The 21944-nt window shown below is 44.6% G+C and overlaps 1 protein-coding gene across 3 annotated transcripts in view; it reads right to left on the reverse strand.

Annotated features, from left to right (window-relative positions):
* The window catches only part of LOC139700975 (serine/threonine-protein phosphatase 2B catalytic subunit 2-like), a 779444-nt gene that overhangs the window by 44739 nt on the left and 712761 nt on the right, over positions 1 to 21944 (reverse strand). The window lies entirely within an intron of this gene.

Raw genomic sequence — 21944 nt, forward strand, 5'->3', positions numbered from 1 at the left:
TGAGAACGAGTGGGAGGAGATGGATGTGGGTGTAGAAGGCGTGGACGGAGAGAGGGGGAGGCGAGGGTCCACGGAGAGAGAAAAATGGAAAAGAAGAAACGGGAGGAATGACTGGTTGATGAGGGGAATTAGACCGGAAAGGTTAAAGGCGCGATAAGGGAAAAAGAGTGTAGAGCAGGGAAGAGGATTTAAAGAGGGTAGAGAATTGAGGAGAGTAGTGGATCGTGTAGGAAGGTAGATGAGAGCAGGGGTAGGTGAGGGTAAGGAGTAGATGAGCGTAGACGAAAGTAGGCGAGCGCAAAGAGTAGACGAAAGTAGATGAGAGTAGGAGGAGGATAGGAGCAGAGGGAAGACGAGGGCAGAGGGCAGATAGGGTAGAGGCGGATAGCCGACGCCGTTTGAGCCACTCGGCCGAGTAAAGGCAGGAAGGCTAGATTGACCGCGAGCAGAGCGTGAAGGCGAGATGGGACGGGCGAAGAGAGTGGGAGCAACGAGAAAACAAACCGTGCACGCAGAATTGACGCAGAATGAAACCAAAAAAAGTCGTACAAACGCACAGAATGGCCCAACGACAGAGAGTAAGGGGACACCCTTAGCAGCCTCAGGAAGGAAACATCTCCGCCGGTGGACACCGAAAGGACAGCGTAGCTCGCGGCAGCGGCCCATCCCGCGGGGGGGAGGGGGTTATGAGGGGCGCACTCATTCCCTCCACGGCACCGTCCGCGCGGTCGCTCCCTTTGCTCAACGCTTCCGCCACGCGGAAATTCCATCGCACGCGGCGGAGGGGTGGTGTCCCTGAGGGACTTCTCCTCAATCCGACGGGCGGCGGACCTCGCAAGAGAGGCGGAGGGAGAAGCGGGAGTGGCGGAGGGCAAGGCGGAGGTGATGCGCGGAGGGCGAGGCGGGGTGAAGCGAGGGCGAGGCAGCGAGAGTGAGCCGGAGAGAGGGCGTGGCGGGAAGGGGGGAGCGAGGGGCTTGCCAGGTCTCCGCAGTGCAGTGATGGCCCCCCTCCGCTGTCTCTCTCCCCGCACCCCTAGTCCCTTCTCCCCCTCCAAAACGCGAAATATCTCCCCTCCCAATCCTCCGCCCGATCCTCTACTACGCCGACTCCTCCGCCCACCGCCCGCCATCCCCCGGCACCCTCCTCCTTCACCCTTCTCCTCCTTCACCCTCCCCGGAGCAGCTCCTCAGTTATTCACGGGGGATGGGAAGAGTCAGGCCCCGCTGGAGGAGTTCGTACCACGACCGCCACACGAGGGGGTGGAGGAGGGATGGACTCCCCGTTTCCTCCGGTGGGAAGGGGGGCGGGGAGAACAGTGGTGGGGGGGTCATGGGGGAGAGTAGGCATGGGTTTTGGTAGAATAAGGCCCCAGGGGTGCGAGCGACCAGGCGGAGGGGGGTGGGGCGGAAATGAAGGGGGTGAGGGAATGGGATGGGGGGTGGGAGGGTTTGGAAGTGGACGAAATTGAAGTAGGAGAGAGGTGAACGAATAGAGTTGCCAGGGTGGGATATGGATCGCCAGATCCTTCGGAACTATATACTACCCTATTCTTGCAGATATCGGAGAAATAATGTGCTCCTTCCACAGTTGTGTTTTTATGTAGTCGAACTTTAAATACGGTTTCATCCTCTTAACATTTACTTTTTGAAAATAATGGAGCGACTAGCTGAAGCGAACTGTGTGCCAAATACCGCTTTATGGTCAATCTATGTGCTATCACGACGCAAACCCTACCATGGAGACGTCTGATGATTTTCCTTCGAAGATTTACTGAACGCATTATTTATCATAAAAATCCAACTTTACATGCATTTTAATATTTTATATCTTTGTCGGCTCTCTCCGTATTTGCAATTACTCATCCTCTTATGTTAGCCTATAACAGTTATTTGGGATCAACAAAAACCTAATTTTAATCGACAGATTACCTCTCATATTATCTCATTCATCTCATATATTTGACACCATTTCTAACGCTTGGGATGTTAACATTAAACAACATATATTCACGTTACGTATATATTGAAAAGAAAAAGGTGAGGCTACGCTAAGAAATAGCGAGGTGAAACAATAGCCTCATTTAACCAAATCTTGTACATAACATCTCGGCTACGAACAACTGCCAAGACATCAGCCATCTAAACATAGGATCACTCAAAGTGGTGGGGAAAGCCTATTGAGGACAGCGTAATTGTAGAAGTGGAAATCGGACTTCATGTGGAATGCGCACGTATGCTGGGATACAATGAAGGACGACAGGGAGGACAACGAGGACTGGAATGAGAGGAAAACCGCGAACTGAGAGGACGAAAGGGAGGAGGTGGGTGGGCTGGGGCGAAGGGAATGACGAGGAGGGGGATGGGGTGAAATGAGGCGAGCCACGCAAAATGAAACGGATAACGTAATTAAAAGGGGAAGCGGGGATACGATGTCGGGGAAAGAGCATTTGACGATGACGCGGATTCAAGGGACGCCACCGAATATATATATCCTGGAGGGTTTTAAGGTTTTTGTGAAGAAAAAGAAATTTTAAAAGAAATCACGCGATTTGTTTTTTTTTTGGCTCCCAGCTTTTAATGGGCTTCCACCGGAAATTCAATGGGAGGGAAAATTAAGGGAGAGAATGGAGGGCACTTCAAGAGCTCTTCATGTGGACTGGCGCGTTTTTTAGAAATCAACAATATCATTTTATGAATTGACGGCCCCGGATGATTGGTGGAAAGCGGCGGAGTAAGCGAGTTAAAACTACCCCTGAGCAGCCCACATCATCCTCTCTGGAGACCACCAGACAATGGGCCACAAAATCGTTAACGGGGATAAAATTTCATTGTTTCAGGACTCGCACGAATTTTCGCACGAATACGCACACGAATCTCATCCCCTTAAAGAGAGCAAGAAAATTGAAAGGAGTGCAAAAATGAGCCAACTGTTTAAAAATGAGTAATCAAAGGGTAAAGATAACACATAAATTCTCTCCCATTTATTACACACAGATAAGTCTCGTTTTGGTTTGTTGGTGATGCGCTCAAAATGCTTTTATTTCGTCGTCCTATGGAGGAGAGCCAAAGAGGAAGAACTGGGCATGGTGGTGGAGCACAGAGGATTGTTCGGAGAAAAACAATTGAGGTAGGAGAGGTGGATGAAGAGCATTTTGAATGGCGGTGGAATGTTCAAGACTGTGATACAGGGGAGAAGGTTAGGCAACCGTGGAAGGGCTAGGAATAGGATGGACACGTTGGACGGAATGAAGGGAGGAAGGAAGTATGAGGGACTTAAGAACAGTTTAAGGTAGTACAGGGTGTTAGGTTGCGTCTAGTTAGACGAAGCTAAGAAATTCAGCGACGTTCAGTCTGTTTCCTTCCAAAACCTCCCTTCGACGGTAGAATTCCAATACTGATACCATTTGCAAGAAATATAATTATCAATAACTAAATCACCTTGATGTGACTTGGGCGATTGAAATAAACACTTCCAAAATGGGAAAAGGAAGCCAAAGAAATGAGTGAATGCAGCCAAGGGGTACCAAAATTATTAACGATCCAAAATCATGCATTCCGACCATCACTTTATCCTAGTACGTTGCACGATTGCTCGAAATGCCACGAGAGTAGTCGTCTAAAACAAACTGAGACTTAAATTTAACATGGTGTTTCAATACGAATTAACGGAATAATAAAGCGACACGACCTCAGCCAATGAAACAACTTAAGAGCCCCATTACTATTAACATTTTGATGTTTTTTGATCTTTTTCGCACATCACTGACTAGGGGATCGACACAAGACACACACGATGATTAAGATTCAAGTTAATGAAGTAATTTTAAACAAGGCGGCGTCTTGCAGAGAGGCTTCATTTCGTACGCGAGGAAAAGACAAGAAATACATTCACCGACGGCGTTCAAACATTACGTCTCCTCAAAAGCCGTCCCGTTCCTTATTTAACCTCATAAAAGCGAGAAGTGGATGAAAAATCACACAGCACGCGCGTTTCGTTCCATTTCCACCATTAAGGCAACGGCGGTCGACATCTGAGAGCTTGCGCTCCATGAAAAAGAAAGCACATTTCTACGACCAACCGGTCGTCTCTTACACTCTTATATTTTTCATTCCCGATCCCCTGCAACCCCCCCCCCACCCTCTCCCTCCCCATCCTTTCGACAAACGAAATGGTACTAACATCCGAGTCAAAGCGATGAATAAGTATGCTTATTCAAGTCTTGCGGGGAATTAAATTCCGCCACCGCGGAACATAAATAAATTACCTTTCTTGTTTCTTGCAGGCTAGCATCACGGAGACGAGCGGGCACCGCGGGAAAACAAAGAGAGAGGTCCGGGATACCTTCTTGAGACCCGCTGGTATGACCCGGGGGGAGGGGAAAGGGGAACGCTTATTCCTCCCTCTAATAATGACGGAAATTACCTCGTCTGAATGCATAAAAAAATCGAAGCGACCCAATTAATTTTGCGTGAGGGCAAGTAGGTAGAAAAGTCGACTAATTTCCAGAAAAAAATGAATAGAAAGAGACGGAGTGGGGTGGGGGGAGAAAGAACGAGCCACTTAAGAAGTTACCGCCGGCTAAGGCGGTGCTGCAACAAAAATATAATCCCGATTGGCGGAGGAGGAGGAGGGGGGGGGGGGGGGAGTGGGAGGGAAAGGAAAAAGGAACACGCCGGCGCAGTGGGAAGTGGGCTGAAAAATTGAAAAATAATATCACTCCAGCTGAATGCCTGGGCGATTTCAAGGGAACGCTTTCCTCGGAGGAAAACTGGAAGGAGGAGCGGGGAGAGAAGGACTTAGGGAGGGAGAGACAGAACGGTTTCTCGCTCGAAAGAGAAGTAAAATAAAAGAACTGGGCAGGGGAAAGAGGATGATGGTCCCTGCAAAGTTAATAAAATAAAACCATAAAATGGAAATGTGTGCCTGTGTATGCATAAATGTGTGTGGGTGTGTATATGCGTGCGTGCGTGTGTATGTATATGTAATAATTTGCCCTACTCTCTATCCTTTTGTTTATGATCCTAAGAACAACTTTAGCTGCGTGGGATATCAGACTTATTGTCCTCTAGTCCTCACATGATGTAGCCTTTACCTTTTTCGGAATAGGAACTAAAACTAATCTCACAAAGTCTTCCGGCCAGATATATATATATATATATATATATATATATATATATATATATATATATATATATATATATATATATATATATACACACACACAAACATATACATACACACTCACACGTGGTTCTCAAGATTATCAAAAAGAGGATGGAGAGTAGGGCAAATAATTACTTAGGGGATGATCAGTTTGAGTTTAGGAAGGGAAGAGGCACGCGTGATGCCATTGCAGTAATGAGATAACTAATCGAGAGGAATGGAGAATACGATCAGGACATATTTGCCTATTTCTTAGATTTTGAAAAGGCGCTTGATAGAGTGAATTGGGAAAAACTCTTAGAGTATATTGCTGAAAATAGAAATGGATTGGAGGGACAGGAGGCTAATCCACAACCTGTACATGTCTCATTCTGCTCAGGTGCGAGTGGGGAACGGGGAGTAGGAATAAATGTAAGAGCGGAATTCGTCAAATCAGTTAGGTTTGCTGATGACGAAGCTTTAGTCTGTCAGTCAGCCAAGGTGTTGCAAGCATTTCTGAGTGAATTGGAAATTCAGGGCGACAGGCATGGGATGAAAATCAATATTAATAAAACAAAGGTTATGCGATTCTCTAGAAAGAAAAAGGCTAAGCTAAACATTAAAATAGGAGGGAAAAAACTAGAGCAGGTAGAACAGTTTACGTATCTCGGCAGTTTTTGGATCAACAAGGTCAAAGTAGTAGGGACGTAAGGAGAAGAATTCCGCTAGGCAAAGAGGCTTTCACTAGGAGGAGGGAGTTGATGACAGGGACGTTGAGTAAAGATGCTACGAAAAGACTCGTCAAAACTTTGATATGGAGCGTAGTTATCTACGGCACGTAAACGTGGTCACTGAATCAAGAGGATAGACGTAGACTGGAGGCTTTTGAAATGTGGGTTTGGATTAGGATGGAGAAGGTGAAATGGACCTAAAGGGAAACAAATGAGGAAGTACTTGGTATGGTGGGCGAAGAGAGGGGTTGGTTGGGAGAAATCCTATGGAGGCATGAAAATGGATGAAGGGCGTATTGATCGGGAGTGGGATGCTACAGACTGTAATAGAGGGGAGAATGTTAGGCAAACGAGGAAAGGGCAGGAACAGGATAGGGATGTTAGGGATGTTGGACTGGATGAAGGGAGGAAGGAAGTACACAGAAAGGAAAAAGGATCGATGTAGAGCAGGTTGCTGGATTGCGTTTCGTTAGGAGTCACAAAATATTTATTTGGTATTTGTGTCCATGCAAAACCTACCTTAACCGGTAGATTACTTGATAAGGATGATATACACACACATGCATACATATATATATATATATATATATATATATATATATATATATATATATATATATATATATATATTGTACAAGGGGGAGAAAGAAGGGGAAATTGTAGGCCGACTTTCATTTGGGAAGTAAAGAAGAGCATTGGGCTACTCTGATTCCCTCGCGCTCCCACCTGAGAAATAAAGGCACGAATGAATAGAGATGAGGAGAGCGTAAGGGGAGGAGAGAAAGATAAAGGGTGGGGGTTACTCCTTAGAATGCTAAACAAGACGAGAAAAAGTTTCCGAAAATGGTATGAACTAGGCGATTCGAGTGGAAATTCGAATTTTTCCCCCGAATTTACTTCGCCTCTACGCACACGCAGGGGGTAAGAAGGAAGGAATGGCCCATGTCTTCCGAAGATAAGAAGAAACGCTGCCCATCTCCTTAATCCATAAGACCAAATGTACCTTTATATTTCCTTTCCGGTCACGTCTTCGTTCCCCGTATTGCTTCGTAGGAATTGATCAATTAAAAAAATAGCATCGTTTCCATCCCTTGCGCACAAGTAAACTTCATCAAATTACATCCTTCCTTGTAATTAAAAAAAGGCCTTTATTGTGAAATGAAGTGAGACTTGGGGTTCTTATTAAGTCATCATGGTTTTTCGAACTCCCTTTAGGGTAATGGGAACGGCTTCTGATGACATTACGAGGCAAGGCATCATTTCCGAGAATGAAATCTCAACTCTCACAAAACATTTCCATCCGATTCAGAAAAGCCTAGCCCCTAAAGCAAGTGCCACTAAAGTCAACCTCCTTTCAGTTCGGGTGTTGCTCTACATTTCTTCCTAATATCACATTAAATCCATTTCCATATCAATCCAAATCCATTTATGCTAAAAGGTTATTCTCATTTGTTAGCCCTGCGGTAAGTACACCAGAACCGCGCTTAACGAACTGTCACCATGACTCTAATATGTAAGTTTTTTCGCCATTTATGAACGCAGTCCACTTATTTTTCTCGCTGTATAACACAAAATTCAATTGCGTACATCATGACAATTATACACATCACTGCATCAGGTGGAGTCGTTCTAGTTCAGGAATGAATTAATTAACGCCCATGAATTAAAATATTTCAAAACCTAGCTCCCTATCTTCATCACACCCCAATGGTCAGAGTTTAAGTTAAATTTGATGCCTGGCTACGGTATACAACGACTCATTTCCGTCTTTCGGTAAATTCTTAATCATTTCCTAATGGCCCAAAGACTCTGATGACAACCTATGGTATATATACCAGAACTCATTTCCGGCTTTGAGGCCGGTAAGAAAGATTGAAAGGAGTATCAACTTAAAAAAATAACTAAAAACAGAACTTTGTTCTATAGACACTTTGATATTTTGTTTAGACCCACGTTTCTTCACTTATTACTTCGAGGTAGTAACGTTCACTAGGTAAAGTTTTCACGAGCTAGATCTCCAGACACCAGAGCCAATTTGGATAGCAAGCGACAGGCGATCCCGTAGAATGTTCCAAGCTCAGCACTTCCCGGGGACAGTTTTATTTAAACACCCCATACGTTGGCCCTACGGAAAAGGGGTGACTGAACCTTCACCTTCCCTTGACGCTCGCATTCTTCAGTCAAAAGGATGGATTAGGGACGTATTAATACATGGGAAGATATAAAGGGGAAGAAACTGACTATTTCTTTTAACGAAAATATCTCGACAAACGAAATTAATCAACAGATTTAGGAACCACAGGGCGGGCCCTTAAGTAGGTACCAACCCTTATCGAAATACACTCCCGCAATTGCACCGCGACCCTGGGAAGCAATCAGATTTTGATTGGTGTAAACTTTTAATCATTTGAAACTGGAAGAATCGATTAACACCTACATTACAATTTTCGTCAATCTCGCGTGAGAAAACATCGAACATATTATTCGTTTAAGGTGAAGTTTCTATTTAAGCGTAGCGTAAATAAAAATGTTTCACGCGCGGAACACTTAAGTACGCAGTATCAGCAGAACACTGACGCGGTATATTTTTGAAAAACCAGATTATGGAAGAATGATCTGGTATTTTCCCGGCGAATAATGTTTTCCAAGATTATTCGGGTCCGACCAATCAGACGTGACCTGACCTCCTGACCAAACTATATAAGGCGGCCAAATACCTGAGTAACGACATGCCCTGAAGACGATGGACGACTCGGCCATCGAAACATCGGCAAACCTACGAACGTGGACCCGGTGGGAGACCCGAATAATCTTGGAAAACAGATTATGGAACTTCACGGCAGGACAACACTTTCTACGTTGAGCGCACGGGTGGTATTCGGGTATTTGCGTCGCAGCACGCAGGTATACCAAGGCCGACTTTTATCGACATGACACATGCAGATGCATTCCTAATTGGATTACTATTGACGATTCAACCACGAAATTTACCGCGATCCACGGTAAAATTGCCCAGTCATAAAAAATATAGCGTATTTCAATGAATATGGTTGACTATCATGATTGAAATGATAAGTTAAGATTGACGATTGAGTGATTGAGGATTGACAGAGGGTTGGTGCAACCAGGATCGAATCGTACTACCAATCAGAGCCATCAACATGACAGTTGGCTGTTTTGAAAAGGTGAGGGGAAGCCCATCGTTTACTGAGTAAGCACTACAGGTACCTACAGGCCGGTATTCCTACGCCGCCAGCGGTTTCCTAGAAATATAAAGCAGCTTAGGTAAAGCTGGAGGCGTCCAAGCAACCGGCAATCGAACCCGGCCCCTTCGGTGGTGGTATCCGAACGTCTTACTCACATGTGGTCCCCATAAAAAACTGCAGTACGAGTAAACACACCGAAGGTGGGTTTGATAGGTGAGGGCAGAGCTCACCTCATATTAAACTCAACGGTGCGTGTGAAATTTACGTAAGAGGGTATGAGGGGGGCTGATTTCCCTGAAGCCCCTTTTGTTTCCAAGAAATATGTGCTGCCCGAAAATAAACACAGCTGCGGTGAAGCTGAGGGCACCCGGAGGCGTCATATGGAATCGAACCCAGCTCTCTACCCTTAGCCTACCACATATTCGCGCGCCCATTCCTAAAACTATCAAGTAAGTACAGTAAAAAAATAAACATAAGAAGCATATAAAACATACGCACATTTGCACTGTTTTGACTCGGGCAGGAATCGGCATTTCGTGCCCGCCATTCTCTCCTTCCGTTTCCAAGCGAAAGGGACGGGGGGAGGGGGTGGGGTGGAGAGAGAGCATTAAACGATAGAAGGGGAAATGAGCAGGGTTGGGAGGGGGGCAGAGCGGAGTCGGTGACGTGAGGGGAGGCGGCTGGGATGGTGAGGGCGGTCAGGGGCCAGGGGGCGGACGGGAGTGACGCGTCCGACGAGGGGCTCGTCCCCGAAGGGCTTGACCCTTAACCCCCACGAGGGAGGGAAAAGGGATAACTCGGAATATGAAGGACTTTCCCCGGGAAAAGGGGCCGAGATGGAAAAGAAAAGGATAAGGGGAGACCAATTAAATTTCTATATCCGAGGCGCGCCTCCTGCCGTTATAAACTCTGCGGAGAGTGGAAAAATGGCTGGGCGCCGACGGAGAGGCGGGTGAAAAAAAAATATTAATAAGAAAGGAAATAGCGTTTCTGCCTCGGAGACGAGATGTAACCTTTGCGAACGCCGCCTCGAATTTTATCTCTCACAGTCCTCTGGGGCTCTCTTGCCCCTCCCGACGCTAAATTTCCTGTCTCCAATCCGAATGGAATTAAACATGCAGGAGTGTCCGATGCGTTTAAATGAAATTCTGACGAGGGCTGAAGACTACGGAATCAAATTGCCTCAGTTCCACAATGATGATTCCGTACGGATGTGTAGCGTGCTCTCACTTTCGGCGACCGAAAGTTTTGATCGAGGAGATATCAAATTAAAGGGAGAAATAAGAAAAAGGGTAAGAAAGAAAAGGGCCACCATAATGAACGCGAAGAGTGAGAAAAACGAGGGCTTGGGAAAATACAGAGCGCAGGGACGACACGGAAGGTTGTGTGAAGGAAGGGAAAATCGACCCAAAGGCCAACGAATGCACGCTAAAACGTCCCCTAGCAAATTGAGAGGACGTCGAGCAAATTGCGCCTTTCGAAGGATCCACCATTCGACAAAGTTTTGCCCTCACTGATCGCATTTGTCACATCGTAACATAACGCGCCCCGAGCCATTGACACACATTCCTCGTCAATGAATTAATCCCACGGTTTATATAGGGAACACTCAACTTGCTTACCTCCTTGGGTGATGAATTCCACGGCGCACTGGGATCATTTAAAGGCTTTGAGCGGGGAGGGAGCAAAGCAAAAGTTTCGAGACAGGGACGGGGTTCCTTTTTACTTAAGACCCCTCCCACCCACAAACCGCCCATCCACGCTCCCGAGGATGGCAAAGATGGTGCACTCTCGGAAGAGAGTCGAAAGCGGTATCTTCCGAGAAACTTCCCAACAGCGACTACATCCCTCTGGAAGACCTTACATGAGTAAAAAGGTTGGGCGGGGACCGCTTCCACTTCGATGAGAGTGCACATGCCCGAAAACTTTTTCATCCATAATTGGAGGGTATCTTTCTCCCCCACCCTCCTCCAGACCCCCGCGACCCTTTTGGGGGCCATATTTGCAGAAGGAAAGGAAGGGAAACGGCGAAGGCTTGGTGCTCACTCCCTGTAATGCACGCGTTCCCGCCCGTTCCACCCAAGAGGGTGCGATACACAATCTTCCGAGCACTTTTACCACTCTTGCCAAGCGAAGAAAGACCACTACTAACGAAACGGCTACGACCAAGCGAGGGAATGAACGACGAGTAACCTTTCATAGGGACCGCTCAATAGAAGAAAACACGCGGGACCAACTTACGGGAGCGTGACTCCAATGGATGGGTGTTAGGGTACAAGTAATGTGAAATTAATGGCGTGGCGCAAATTCACATCAGTATGGTCACAATAATGTTGGGTGAGTATACATACGCGAGCAATACGAGAAAAATGTAAAACATGGATATTATATGAGGACCAAAGAAGCTGCGTTACATTGAACAAGAGGGCCGCTACGAAAAAGAAGTGGACGGCACACGGTTAATTTACTACAGTGACCAACTAAGGAGCTTCACCAGTTACAAAGGGAGTCAACCTAAACTACAACCCAACTAAAGCCTTTATTCAGTAAAAATCACTCAGTTTAAATTCTGATACTAAAGAAATCAGTAAACACTACATTGTAAAACACCGTACTGACAGATTTAAATTCCTAAATACTTTCTTTCTTCTCGCCTACTCTAAATTACGTCATCATGGGTTATATCCAAGTGTTCGTTAAATATGAAAATAACGGTTTTCGACAACGAATGGGAGCAACTTGTGCTCCCTAATAAAATTATCGACCAAAACAAGAATGGTTCCCAACATGGAGACGCTTAATTACATCAAAAATGCTTATTTTTCTCCTCCCTCTACCTCACTTTCCCAGCATTTGGTTCATACACTGGCTTAGGAGGAATCCTTGTAAAACCTGAACGAGTGTGTGCGATTCACCAAGGTCTAACACACCCGAGTGATTGAGCGTTTACGTAAGTCCTTTCTGTTTCATTTTGTAATTTCTGTGTGATTGATGGGTCACTGGCATAGGAGGAATCCTTGTAAACCCCGAACGAGTGAAAGAGTGCGATTCACAAAGGTTTAACTCACCCGAGTGATTGAGTGTCTGCGAACGTGAACTTGGGCCTCTCTTTTTTGATTTTTTATTTTAATTTGTTTTTCATTCCTGTGTGAGGACAACGGATCCCTGGCATAGGAGATATCCTTGCAAACCCTGTGTGTGTGTGAATGCGATTCACGGGAGTGACTATTATTCCTTAACAGGCCCTAGTGATCGAGTGGTTGTAAGTTTGTTTCCTTATTTATTTTTGCATTGTTTGTGTGCGATTGAGGTACACGCGGGTCACTGTTTTCCAAACACACCCAGGTGACCTAATCTGCGTTTCCCAACTTCCCCTTACCTGTCACTTTGTTTTGACCCACCCCCCTTAAACAAACCTAGTGCCAATCAAGTTTACGTCTCGGCTATTTCGTTTTCCATCGCTTCACGACCGTAGGTACGTTACTTTTAAATTTACATATGAGCTCCTATTTTAATATTTAACTTAGGACTTCTATTTCTTGTAAACCGCATAGCCATTATTTATTTAAATTTATTCTCATCCCATACCTATCGCAGTGACTTATCAATGCTTTCAGCAACGCTTGTAACCCCTCGAGTGACTGAAAAACTAAAGCTTGATCATCCACAAACCTAAATGATTTTATCATTACCCACAGACTTTCATCCCATCTACATTTCTTGCCACGCCTCACCACTTCCTCCATATATACGTTAAAAAAGGCAATACCAACATCCAGGAAAAATGAAAATGAAAGACCAAGAGGGATAATGATAATGGCTAAAAATTTCATACCATGACTCAATGAGCAATCTTCCAACACATTTCTTCAGGAAAGATGAACGCGGGAAATTCGCAAAATCTCAACGGTCTAGAAAGAAAACTTTTTCACTCCTAAAGTGAATAAGGGCTCTCCCGGCGGAAATTAAACCCCTGATCAACGTTAGAGATCAAATGGCTTAAACCCTACTGCCACATCCAAGTCGTGAAATTTCACGCTAATTACGCACAAATTTCCCCGCGAGTTCTCCAACTTGGTCGACTTTCTTATGCCCCGACGCGACCAGATTAAGGGCTATAAGCACACTTTTTCGAACTCACACTTTTAAAGAGTCGAACATAAACAACGAATTCAATCCCTGAGAATGATCGGTTTACGTTCGCGAGGAAGACATTAAAAAAAAGGGTCCAGAACTATTTCCCTCCGGCTCCGAAGCCAACCCCTTCTCATTTGACGTTTCAAGAACTCCCCGACTTTGAAACAGTGGTGATCGACTTTATACCTCTCTTTTTCCTTTCCTCTGGGGCGGCAAAAAGAGAACCACACCATTTCTCAACTCTCTGGTCGTAATCATTTTAGAAAAATTATGGAAAAAAACTAATCAAGGCGCCATTTAATTTTCGCCGAGGCAGTCAAAAGCCATTCTCCGGTCTTCGTCGAGTTAATTCCACGAGAGGGCGGAGGGGGATTCCAGCGGGAAGGGTGGACGAGTGCGGAAGGAAGGTCGGGGCAGCGCGAATAAAATTTCATTTCCCCTCTCGGAGACCTCGGGCCTTCACTCCCTTTAAAACAACCGATTCCTTCCACTTAATCTCCCCCCTCAACCCACCAAAAGCCTCCACTTACCCCCTTCTCTCACGTCCCATCCGTACCCAAATTTACTCTCACTCCTCCCTTCCCATCTACCCTCCTCACTCTTGCCGACGAATTCTAATCCAACCCGAACTCGTTCTCCGCGAACATCCGCGATCCCTCAGGCACCTATCCCTCCCTTCCTTCCTTTTTCTCTCTCTCTCTCTCCTTCCGTGGACCTCACATCTCCGGGCCGGGTGACCCACCGCAGAGGAAAGTGTGTGGACGCTAACTGGACTTCTGGTACAGAGATTTTCGTCCGGTTCGCATTGAGTGAAACGGCGACCATTTTCGTAGCCCTTCTCCGCCGAACCGCCGTCCACCAGATCGTGAGAATTTTTTGAATACTATAAGGGTCCTTTTCCATACGAACCGTTTGCATCTGAATTTTCCTTGGAGGCTGGTCCGGTTAAAACCGCCTTTTCATTCATTAGCAAACATGGACGAAGTGCATTCGACAACAGCTGCAGGGCATGCGTGTGGTCTCCGAAACCTGCAGGGCATCCGCGTGGTCTCCGAAACCAGCAGCGCATACGAGTTTTCTCTGAAACCATCACCAGGTAACACAACGGAACGCCTCCCACCAGTGATAGGAATCATGTGCGTCATTTCAGTCGGGAGCTTTCGAGTGATTTGTATTTTGGAAGCCGTCAACCTCCAAATTTTTGGGCGAAACCATACAACAGGTCTGCTCTCTGTAAAAAACTCACCCGAATTATATCGGGGGGGATCGAGATGGTGCGGGGGCTAACGTACTGGCTTCCCACCCTGAGGGCGCGGGTTCAAATCCCGGCGGTGTTGAATATTTTTCAGAGGTATCTCGATCCCTACTTGAGGTGCTTTGTGGAGGGCACTTTGAGTGAGTACGCCGTCCGTCGGATGGGACGTTAAGCCGCGGACCCCTTGGCGCCTTTCGTAAAGAGTAGGCTAATGCCGACGCCGGGTTTCTCTCCACCCTTCATCCTTTCCTGTCCTTCCCCTATGGCGCAAATGACCTTAGCTGTCGGTCGCCTCCCCTCAAAACTACTACTACTACTACTATTATATCGCGAAAATAACTACACTCCAAAGGGAGCGAGTGGATATAAAGCTCGCGGGCACTAAGCTGTCTGTTCCTTCATCATTCAAACCATCGCAGGTGCTTTGTTTCCTTGGGACATGACATTCTCGTTAGAAAAGACACGTCAAGATGAGCCATAAGATATGTTCAGGGTACGTTTTACCGACGATGAATTGACAATACAATCATTTTTATGATTCACTACCTCCAATGGCTTTCGAAAATTGAAAAATGGCAACGATGTCTAGGAGGTGAGGCTTGAGTGAAGATCTCTTAGATTTCGCTGCCATATTATGAACTTCGAATCAACAGATTCCAGACAGAACAGGCATTCCTGCCAATACATATGCGCGTATAGTCACATAAAATCTTTTCGCGTTTTATTTTTAGGCGGACAACCGATATGTATTACATAACAAGATTTTAATGACGCACACGAGATTTCTTTCCTTTCCTGCATCTCTCTTCTCTCCGGAAGGAGTAACGACCCTCAGCCCATGACGCTGAGATTTATTTAAATGTGAACCGAAGTAAGATGTACGGAATTACGTCAGTTCATTCCCGCTATATTGCACGCAATAGTAATTTACATCATGACGGATTCCACAGCATCCTTGGATACTGGTAGCTCCAACCTAACTTCAGCTAATTAAGAAAAAAAATTCTTTTGTCTCAACTTATGAGCATTTCTAGCACAACTGGGAATTCAAAATCGGTTTGGTTCATCCAAAGAAGTGCTTCGCTTAACTGAAAGGAGACTAAATCATATCTTTCTAAAGAATGTATTTCAGAGAATCACAAGTGCCAGCATCCGTGAATTTTATCGTTTTGTTGCGAAGATGATAAAAACCGTACTCTAATTCATTCTCCATTGGTATCGCAGCATAAAGAAATATTCCGCTAAGGTATCAAGATTTTCAATGACGCCAGAATTACCTATAGACGGTAGGGAAGAGCAAAGTGGTAATGGCGGCTTCATTTTGGCGATCTCGATGGTATTGTATCAAATAAAAAGTCAATAAAAATACGAGAGAAACATTTTTAGAGGTCGACCGATAAAGGGCAATTAAAATGAAATTTTTACGAAAGAAATAAGTTGGCCGAATCCCAAAATTAGTCGGCCGATGTTTAGGAATGAGCTGTTTCTCCCTACGCCATGTCCCGCGTGACATATCGTCTTCCAAAGCGAAGGCGAGCGAGACCATACGTCCACCGTCACGGCTACAGAAAGTGGACTCTGAAATCGACCCATCACACTTCGATCATTTTTCATCTCATCATCCCTCCCACCCCATAGACATCAGACGCGCACACGAGATCGTCTAAGACGTCCCCCCCCCAGCAACCTTCCATAATACGACGTCCACCGGTATCCGGCGAGTGAGGGAAAAACCCCGCCAGTCCGAGCTTTTCACTCCATCCATTCTGTCCCCAGTCCACATCCTCGAGACCCTTTCCCTTTATCCCTTCTGCCCTCCCAAAAACCCCTCGTCCATCAACCGTCCAGTCCCATCCACCCCCTTTCCCTCCGCGTATCCTTTTAACCTCACCCCTTCCTCTCACTCCAACTCTTCTCATCCCTTGCTCGCAAAAACGTCTTCCGGCCGTGTCTTACACTTCCAGCCCCGGATCCCGTCACATCCCTTCCCAATCTTCTCTCGCACCATGGACCCCTAGAGTGATCGTAATTGTTTTGGCGCCAGGGAATAGTGGGCACTGGGCCCCATGGCCTATCCACTGCCCGCACCTCTGCCTTCCAAAATTGGGGTCGAGGAAGCAAATTCGCACACAAATTCTGACGGCGTTCATTGATTGCATCGGAGAATCTTCCCACTCCGCCGGCGCATTTTTTGTTGCCCGAAAGGTTTGGATCGCACTTCGCCAGGGAATTCACGAGAGTATTCTCTTACGTTGTAAACAAAAGGATCAATCAGAACGCATCAACAAATTTCGCCAATGAATTGACTGTGTCAAAGACACAAGCACTACGGAAACCGGACAGTCCATACCCAAGTTTAATACGCTTGCTCAATCATTTTTTAGTACTGTTTTCAGAGAAAAATTTGGCCCAACATGGTGAGATATCTAATCCAACGCACTCCACCTCTCTGTAGTTGTTGAGATTGGGTTTATAAGATGTGAAGTATTTGAAGCCATCTTTCTTATAGTAAGAGGGCATGTACCAAGCTCTCATTACGTAGTTAACTGGCATCCAAAGAAAACCATTTATAAGACAGCTCGTCGTCCACACCCAAGTCGGCATTCGAAACGGCAACCTCTTAAGATAGGCGTATAACACATTAGAGCTACAATAACGCATGTAAGTCGTAGAGTTGAACTTCATAGTGGCAAAATTGCAGAGGACCACGAGATATGCCCGAGGAATGGCAGATTGTCCACCTTGGACAGGTCTACAAAATGGACATAGATGTTTCGGTGGAAATAGAAACCGCTACTAACGAAAACGATAATTTAAACTACTGCCATTAAATTACTTTTATTTCAAAGCTCTGAACTCGTAAAAAGAAGTAAGCAATCGCGAACATAGGAGGTTTAAGATCAATAGCGGTGTTTTAAACGTCATGCACGACATCGAGCTAGAAAAGAAAGATTTTTCAAAACTTCGGTCCGGAATTACAACGCCTCTCAAATATTCAAATACAATTTATTCATGCAGACATTGGCAGGGGGAATGCTTTCCAACCGCGTATCACAGATTCCACCATTCGGATTGTACCACTCTTCGAATCATTGAGTATTATACGCGGATTTTTCCGGATTTGACATATTTCCGAATCATGCAGGTTCCGCTTTCGACAGGTTATGCTGTTTAACCAAATTCTGAAAGACATTTGAAGAGATTTGACTGGTTATTTTAACGAGGATGGGACGAGTAGTTTTTAGGAGCCGCATCATCACCGTCACCGAGGTTCTGTCTCAACGCCAAGGAATTCTCCAGTTGTTTTTCACGGCTCTGAACTCCAGGCAACCTGTGTAATAAACATTCCAGTGCAGGGGACCCATATCGGAACTGCCTTGAAGGGGAGCTCACCGAAACGTAATGGTTTTCTATTTATTATTGCCATTAAAATCTAAATGTTATTTCGCTCCAAAAATTGGCGCCTCTCGAGGATTTTCCGTGCCTGGAGCGGACTGCTACTATCGACATTCTTTGGCGGGCCGTCCCCGTGTCGCTACCCGCCCCATCGTCCCTACTACCCCCTCCCCCCACCAGCGAACGCCACCACGACCTGCAAACGGAAAGGATCCTCCCTCCGTCGAAAATATTCATCCGATTTTGCTGACTCCAGGCAGTTGCAATTAACGCCTCAAAACCATTTCATTACGGAAGTTGCAACATTACGTGTAACAGTCTTGCGAGTGGGATTTTTCCGAAACGATCATCCACATTCATTTTTTGCTTATTCAAGTTTTAAGAGATACATGTAATAAAGTTACGGCCGCCTCCGTTTTTTGACACAAAGTAACGGCCTCCTCGATTTTTAAACCGAGACTACCACCGTACAGATTTAAATTTATTTATTTCTTCACGATACGAGGCTCCATTTACGAAACTAAAAGGTATTGCATTTTGAAAATAACTGAATACAAGCAGGATTACATTGATACATGCTTATTATTTCAAAAAACTGAAATATGAAGTGTGCCAGGGAAATATTGCATCATTGAAAATAAGCCGTAAACTACGATGAAGTAGAAATCACGATTACTCTGGATCTTGCGATGCATTCATTTTGGATTCATGCCGTGGAGCTTAACGTAAAGTAAAACATTTTGAACATGAACAGTTAATAATTAAAACGTCATCAATAAATTTTAACCACAGGATTACAGTTAAAATAGCACAAGTGAAAACATCAGTATTATATCGGTACAAGTATTTAATGATCTGCCCTACATGAAATAACAGAAAAAATATTTTCTAAGCTCTAATTAACGCAAGGAAAAAAAGATTTAATATGCTTACAACAATTAAATTGACGATGAACAAATTTATGCATTGCAATAAGCCAATACATTCACGGTAAATGGTGAAACACGAATTTCATGAGCGACTAGTATCATTTTTGTTAATCTGAGAAAAAAGATTGACCAGTAATCATGTCCAAGACATTCATGTTTAAAATATCACCATTAAAATGCAAGATTGAGATATAGAAGAAAAAGAGTTAATATTTTTTGCTCTTGTGCAAGGGTAAAATCGTAACATATCATCTACGAATTTCAGGCGAATTCGAAAATTTCACGAATTTTTCGTCAAAAATCATACAGTAGAATGAAAAACACCCAAATAGAAGAATGAAAAACAAAGCTCATCAGTTTTTGTTTCGCTTAACCATAGTGACATACAAGAGCCAATACAATAACAAAGAGACAGCAGGTATAGCACAGAGCAAACACGCATTTTAACGCGAAAAAGAAAGTAAACTTCATTACAAATTAAGCATTAAATTGGAACTCATTGAAAGAAGGAAGGAACTCGTTTATGCCAAGAATGCGAGGAAAATAAATGGCCTCGTGACGACTGCACGAGATACCCTACGTTTTTATTGAAACCAATGAGTTCAAACCGAGGACGTGACAGTGCCACGTTTATTGAAAAGGACATTTCCACAGTCGTTACGCGCCCAAAGTAATATTTCTAAAGCACTTTTCCTCCATAAAGGAATTCACTTTCGAACTATTTTAACACGAAATGGTGCATTTGTACCGTGTTTGTTCCTTAATCAGGAAGCATAAACGGGGCTGCAAAAGGATGGAAATTCGCTGGCTTTGAGACGAAGCCGGGACGGAAAGGCATCATTTGACGCCTGGGGCACGATCGTACTCAATTTCTCCCAATGTCACCACCGCGCCGAGGAACGAAAGGAGGTAGGGGCCGGTCCCCGCGACGACGCCGTACGTAACTTCCACCCCACCCGACCCTGTAAATCCCCCGACATCCTCGGTCCGTACCATTTCTACAGAGCAGGAGCCCTTCCTCGCAACCCCTCACAGCCTCCTCCACCAACGCCATTCGGATACCATCCTCCCAAGCTCCCAAGGCTAAATTTCCGTTTTCATCTCCTTTCCTACGCGCCCTGAAAACTCGAAAAAAAATCCTCCCGAGCAAATTTGTAGTGTGTCAAGACTTCGAGGGAAGAGGCCGAAAAGTCGTTCGAGGAATCGTGACGGCGTCGCCAAAGGAACCCTTTTGTGATACCCCTTCATCAATTATGGTTCCCTTTCAAAATTGCTGGCATCATTCACTAGGTGTCTCGTAATAACACTCACAGGCAGACACCAAAATGGACACCGAACTCTTAAGATAGGGAGTTACTAAGACGCTGCCTTTGGTATTAAATACTTTGCTTCAGTAATCAATAGGAACCACCAAATCGCCGAAAAAGACTCTTAACCTTGCCTTCTTTAAAAATAAGGAAGGGCACTCAAAGAGGTATTTTATTCATGAAATGGGCCTTCGTGGGACGAGGAACAATTCTCATTCGTTGGACGTAGGCGAACTCACCGTCGAAAAGTAAAATATTTCTGTGAGTGTTCTTTTTTATTTATAAACACCGATGTTTCAATAGTGCCTAGAATATGTACTCTATGTAGTCGGTCCTCGAAATTAGCACATCTTGCAAACATATATTTTCACGCAAAATGGTAACGAAAGACAATAAAGTTGAACACAGGCGTGCAGATGACAGAGAAATTAATAAATATAAACAAATGTGTGTGTATGTGTATATATATATATATATATATATATATATATATATATATATATATATATATATATATATATATATACATACTACCTTGATCAAAAATTTCCCGGAATTTATTCAGAAAATTAAAAATACAAGTTTATTCATCTAAATCTATATTGTCCCCTTCAAAGTAATCCCCATCGACTGCAACACACTTATGCCAGCGCTTGATCCAATCCTCGAAACATTTTTTATATTCGGTTTTCGGTATGTCCATCAGTGCTTCCTGCGATTTTTCCATTACTTCCTCTCGGCTGCTAAAACGCGTTCCCCGTAATGGTTTTTTAACTCGATTGAACAGAAAGAAGTCACAGGGAGCCAAATCAGGTGAATTCGGTGGCTGTTGGATGGTATTTGTTGCATTTTTCGTCAAAAAATTACGAATAATGATAGCACTGTGCGACGGTGCGTTATCATGGTGCAAAATCCACGAGTTTTCTGCCCACATTTCTGGTCTCTTTCGGCGAATTGCTTCACGCAAACGTCTCATAACGCCCAAATAATACTCTTCGTTTACTGTCTGGCCTTCTGGCAAAAATTCATGATGCACTACACCGTTGTAATCCATGAAAACCGTCAGCATTGCCTTCTTTTTTGACTGAAAACGACGTGGTTTTTTTGGTCTCGGCTCATTTGGTGAACGCCATTCACTTGCCTGATGTCTGGATTGCGTGTCGTACTCATAAACCCACGTCTCGTCTCCAGTAATGATCCTTTTGATGAATGTGGGATCGGATTCAGCCTCGCAAATCATGTCTTTTGCGACGTCAACACGGTCTCTTTTTTGCATGAAATTGAGGTCTTTTGGCTCTGCTACACGACGGAAACCCAAATCATTAACCACAATGTCTTGGGCGGATCCATAGGCAATGTTCAAGTCCTCCGCTATTTCTCTGATGGTTAATTTGCGGTTATTGACCAACATTTCTTTTACTTTATCAATTTTTTCACCGACTTTCGATGTCGATGGTCTGCCACTGCGTTCATCATCTTCGATTGACTCACGACCACTTCTGAACCGCTCGTGCCACTGGTAAACGACCGTTTTTTTTAGAGAATCGTTGCCGAAACACTTTTCCAACATTTCCAACGTCCGTGCGCCACTAAATCCGTTTTTTACGCAAAATTTAATACAAGTTCGTTGTTGCAAATTTAAATCCATTTCTGCAATTGTAAAAAATCGCCAACACACACAGAGATAGATGTACTCTTGGCTACGTAACTTTTGCAAATGTCAAGTTATGACACTAAGATTTAAAGGGAATATCAACAACAGATGTACCAATTTAACAAAAAAAACAGAACTCAAATCGGAACGATGGGAGCGCCACACGGTGGTTATTCCGGGAACTTT

The sequence above is a fragment of the Hetaerina americana genome, unplaced genomic scaffold, assembly GCF_022747635.1.
Source record: "Hetaerina americana unplaced genomic scaffold, ioHetAmer1.1.p SCAF_11, whole genome shotgun sequence".
NCBI lineage: Eukaryota > Metazoa > Arthropoda > Insecta > Odonata > Calopterygidae > Hetaerina > Hetaerina americana.